Below are 5,000 nucleotides of genomic sequence, written 5' to 3'. Positions count from 1 at the left end.
TGTGTGTGTGTGTGTGTGTGTGTGTTTGTGTGTGTGTGTGTGTGTGTGTGTGTGTGTGTGTGTTTGTGTGTGTGTGTGTGTGTGTGTGTGTGTGTGTGTGTGTGTGTGTGTGTGTGTGTGTGTGTGTGTGTGTGTGTGTGTGTGTGTGTGGTCTCTCACCTTCTCCAACCTTGACTCTCCGTGTCATTATTGATAACAAACATGATAACGACTCGTGTACCATCTACTATTATCACTTGAAACTTTGTGCCCAGATATAAAAAAATTAAAAAAAAATCATCACGTTGTACCACCCACCATTACTTTCACGGTTCTGTTTTATGTTCCTAGTACTCGTTAAGTGCTTTCTTGTTCAGTTCACTTTGGGTACCGTTACTGGATTGTAAAGCGCTAAGAGCTTGATCATGCTTGAATTACAGCGCTATATAAATAATAAAATATTATCATTATTATTATTATTATCATTGCTTTAATCCATTACATTCGTCAGCCAAACAGCATTATGATACCCGATGAAATTTTCTTTTGTCAGTTACTGGAGAATTACGCCGACTATTCACCAATACCCAGTACTTCCGAGCACTATACACGTGTATACATACGTGTAAATGCACACAGGCCATGTCAACTAATAATACACTGAGAACCACAAGAGAATTCCTGTCCGGTCTGCACCAAGCCACAACGGAGTCGGAAACGTCATGTTGCCTAACCCACCGCCGTAATCGAACGACAACAGCACGATTCATGAATGACGTCAGAGCGATCAATCAGTGCATTGTATCAAGGCTGGGTGAAAAGGCAGCGCCGGCACAACCTCGCTGTTTCCCACGGAAAAAAAAAAAAAAGGGTGGTACCCTCCGTCCTCCAACAATGAGCGGGGATGGGTGGGGGGCCTTATACTTTATACTGTAATTATTAGAGTCCGTCATAAATTCCTGTGAACAATGCCAATAGTTGATGGGTTTGGGAGTTGCTGTTTTTTCACCCCTGGTACTTCATCGTTTCCGTGTTCAAGAACTCGATGTTTCGATGGTTGTATACCGAAGAAAATTGTTTATTCTTATCTTAAAGTTATTCTTATCTTATCTTATCTTATCTTATCTTCTAACAGGAAAAATGGGGGTGGTTCCCCCGCGCCCCCGCGCCCCCCCTCCCCCCCCACCCCCTCCACTATAGGCAGGGTTTTATACACGCGAAATTAATCAGAAGTGTCGCCAGCATTTCCTATTAACAATGCCAACGCCGGTTGATTTATTTCAATGTTTTATCCGTTTCAAGTTCACGAACTTGTTAACAACAACAGTCGTCACTGATTCAGTGGAACAATGCCAATGGCTGATTTTTTTTTGATTTTTTTTTTAACAGTGTTTTATCGTTTCGAGTTCACAGACACACACACACACACACACACACACACAAGAAAAAAAAAAGAAAAGAAAACTTGATACTTCATGATTAAGAGAGACTGAATCAGCCTGCACTACCACCATAGGTACTTATCGTCAAACCTCTCCTCTCTTCTCAATGGTCCTGTGATCTGTTCAAGAAACCTACCAGTATCTCTAATGGTCAGTGCCAAGTTTGTTTCTTCGTCTTTTGATGATTTGTTCCTAAATCCGATATGGGTGTCATGTTCTTCTCATTCTTTGATTCTCCGTTCTCAATAAATTCCAGTCTACTACACTGTTCCGCCGTCATCACTGTGACGACAATAAGACATAACTAGCACAGTTGTCAAATTTCGGTAACGAGGTTGCCCCGTAAACAGTTGAAACCTTCTGGCTACGGCAGTCGATGTCTGTTCAAAAATATATGTGTTTTAAAATGATTAACAAGAGAGTGAGGAGAAGAAGACCAACAACACTGAACAGCAACAGCAGCAACAACACTGAACAACAAGAAAAAGAAGTACAACAAGAACAAGAACAAGAAGAATTCACTCAGAACATGTAATACGCAACCCCGGTCTTGTCACACCTGTCACTCCCACTTTTGGAAAATTGTCATAACGACGGAATTCTGCACGTATACACCTGCAGTTTAAAAAACCAAGTCTTTCAGAATAAAAGTCTGAAATTTTGCGCATACGTCTTAGTTTAAAATTCAATAAAAGCGAAGCTTTACTTACCTTCCAAAATGTGACGTGAACGGGTAGTTGAAAACTCACTCCATAAAATGCACCGACAGTTGCAATCACACACACACACACACACAAACACCACGTTAAAATCCACGGTCACAAGAGAACCAGTCTGCACAGCCTCCACTGACAGTCGGAATGTGTCAACTCCAACTGCCCGCGTGCAAACCTCAGAAGATGCTGAAGTGTGTGTACAACGTTCGGGTTTGCGACGTACTTTTTGCCAAAAGTGTGGAAACGGTGCGAACGCACAAGGTTGGTCGTTTTTTGTTTGTTTGTGTTTTCTTTCCTTCTCTGTCCTCTCCTCGAAGATGCACGGGCTCAGCTCAAAAGCATGGAATTCCCAAACACTTCAAGCCTGCTTCGTAACACACTGGTGGCGAAGAATTGGTGGGGGAAAAAACTCTTCAACTGCAATACACACTCACTCACTCAGTTGCTTGTTTCTTGCATTAAATCCGGCTGATAAAGATCAAAATGATGATTTTCAAAGAGAAATGTACGTAAAGTTGTGTTGTCTTATATAAATTGTATATTCAATTCACAGGGAATGGGAATTAACGAATGTGTGAAATATGTGGACAGATCTTTCAGATCTCTTCAATAATTCTGTCTCTGAAAAAAAAAAAAAAAAAAAGTTTTCCGAAGATTTGTTACAGATCGGACAAGAAAAATGAAAAGAAGCTATATATAAACAAACAAACAAATGGGGGAGGGGAGGGGGGGGAGAAAGAAAGAAAAGGAGCACTTGTATGACCCCTTAATGATATTGAATTATAAACATACAGACAGCATCAAGAATGTCGGAGCACACTCCAGCTCCAAAGCCTTTGATGTTCAATAATGACAGGCCAGACGCCAGTGGGAGCCTTTGATCAGAAAAAAAAAAGAACACAATATCTGAAGAACTCGGGAGGAAATGTTTCCACTGTGACTGGGTGTAGAAAATAAGTTCCCCCTCAGTCTCTCTCTCTCTCTCTCTCACACACACTGCAGGATCGTAAAGTTCACCAACACAGGTCCACGGCACCAGAGAGAGTTTTTATGTGTGTTTAATATCTGGGTGCGACGGGTATGTATTATATATCTGTATCACTTCCAAGATCGCCGTACACACCAACACACACATCCGCTATTATCATGGTCATGTATACATCCACACCCGTTCACGTTGAGTCAGCTCTGCCCGATTCATGAAACAAGTATGCACAAACATACACACACACACACACTCACACAAAAATCCCCGGGAAAGGTTTTCTTCTTTTTTCATATATCGTTCTTTGTTTTGTTTTTTTCTTCGTTTTTTTTTTTCCTTCGTAGTAGAAAAGCAAGTTTCACCTATCACACAGGCGTTTTATCGATGGAAAAACCCCCGTGACACATTCCACACATACATACATACACCACCACCACCACCTCCACAACAACCACCACCACCGCCGCCGATACCGCAGCACACACACACGCGCGCGTCGAAGAAGAAGGAGAAAAAAACAAACAACTTCATCGAGCGACAACGACGACGACGACGACGACGACGATCACTTTTTTTTTGTTGTTGTTGGGATTCAGTCACGCTCTGTCAACAAGTACTCCTCAAGCGCTGCTGGCTGGAACAAGACGAAGGAAAAGAAGTTAGTCCCACACACATCAAACTGCAACGGCGACGACATAAGGGAAGATGATGACGGTGTTGGTGATGATGATGAAGAAGAAGGAAGGGGCGATGCGATAATAGCATGCCCTCCTCAACCAAAGCACACCACTGTGTGACTGTCACACACACACACACACACACGCACTCACTTGGACGAGACAAGCAAACTCTTCCTTCCTTTTCCCCTTCACAAGTAAAGAGTAGAGTAGCTGATTCCTCACTGGCTGCTTTCACTTTGCTTTCGCTGCCAGACTATACAGGCTATAGCTGTAGCTGTAGTAGTACTAGTAGTAGTAGTAGTAGAAGAAGAAGTAGCAGTTGCCTTGCGAGAGAACCCGCAAGGGCAAGCAAGACAGGCAAAAGACCCCAGCAGCTAGCAACGGTGGTTCCGTGTTCCTGCGTGCGCACTGTCCCGGCACAGACTGACGAGAGCGGAGTTGGGAACAACAATAAGCTTACAACACGTGCTACAAAAGCTTTCACACTGAGCAAGCCGCCGTTGCTTGCCGCCGCCGCGCAGGGGCACTGGCTCTGGCTGAAGGCTCGAGAGTCGTTGTGGGGTGGGGAGGGGGGGAGGGGGGAGGGGGAAGGCGGTTGGGGGGGGTGTGGGGGGGGAGGGAGGCTGCAACACACAGCACGAGCGAGAGAGAGAGAGAGAGAGAGAGAGAGGGGTGACGCGGTGAGGGAAGGGTTCCGCGCGCGCGTGAGAAAGAGAGAGAGAGAGAGAGAGAGGGAGCGGCGACATATGGTGCAGTGCGAGCGTTAAAAGGTAAAAAATCACATCGCTGCGAAAGTTGTGTGTGTGTGTGTGTGTGTGTGTGTGTGTGTGTGTGAAGGTGGGGGTTGAGAGTGGAGGGTGGGAGGAAAGGCAAGGATAATTTCCATTGGCTAACTTATCTGAATCATTTAAAAGTGTGTTGTTTTAAGTGTTGCTTGTTGGTTCGTTAATAAAGGGATTGATTTAGGAACGGTGATTTAAGTGGCTTTGTGAATAAAAAATTTAAAAAAATTTTGAGATAAAAAAGAAGATATTTCTTTTCTTTTTTTTTGTTGGTGTTGTTTTCCCTTTTCGATTTGCCCGTCAGCATGAATCAGGAATGTCGTTAAAAGTGGCGAGTGAATTTCTAGATAAAATACAGTGCTTTTTCGTTGCTTTTCTTTTTTTTCTAATTAGCTTAATATAAAATTTGTTTGCCT

General features: G+C 43.5%; 1 protein-coding gene across 4 annotated transcripts in view; it reads right to left on the bottom strand.

Moving 5' to 3' along the window:
* The window catches only part of LOC143284538 (plexin-B-like), a 440,596-nt gene extending 436,340 nt beyond the window's left edge, over positions 1-4,256 (bottom strand). Inside the window, exons 1-3 of one of the 4 annotated variants that reach the window (XM_076591288.1) lie at positions 3,953-4,256; positions 2,934-3,756; positions 2,132-2,758 (exon numbers count right to left, since the gene is read on the bottom strand). The gene's annotated coding sequence lies outside the window, so the exon portion shown is untranslated. Of the gene's footprint in view, positions 1-2,131; positions 2,759-2,933 lie in introns of all 4 variants that reach the window. The other 3 variants (XM_076591286.1, XM_076591287.1, XM_076591289.1) reach the window with 3 other exon arrangements.
* Between the last annotated feature and the right edge of the window lie 744 nt (positions 4,257-5,000).

The sequence above is a fragment of the Babylonia areolata genome, chromosome 8, assembly GCF_041734735.1.
Source record: "Babylonia areolata isolate BAREFJ2019XMU chromosome 8, ASM4173473v1, whole genome shotgun sequence".
Lineage (NCBI taxonomy): Eukaryota > Metazoa > Mollusca > Gastropoda > Neogastropoda > Buccinidae > Babylonia > Babylonia areolata.
Note: the sequence above shows the minus strand (reverse complement) of the source record. Positions and strands in the feature narration are given on the sequence as shown.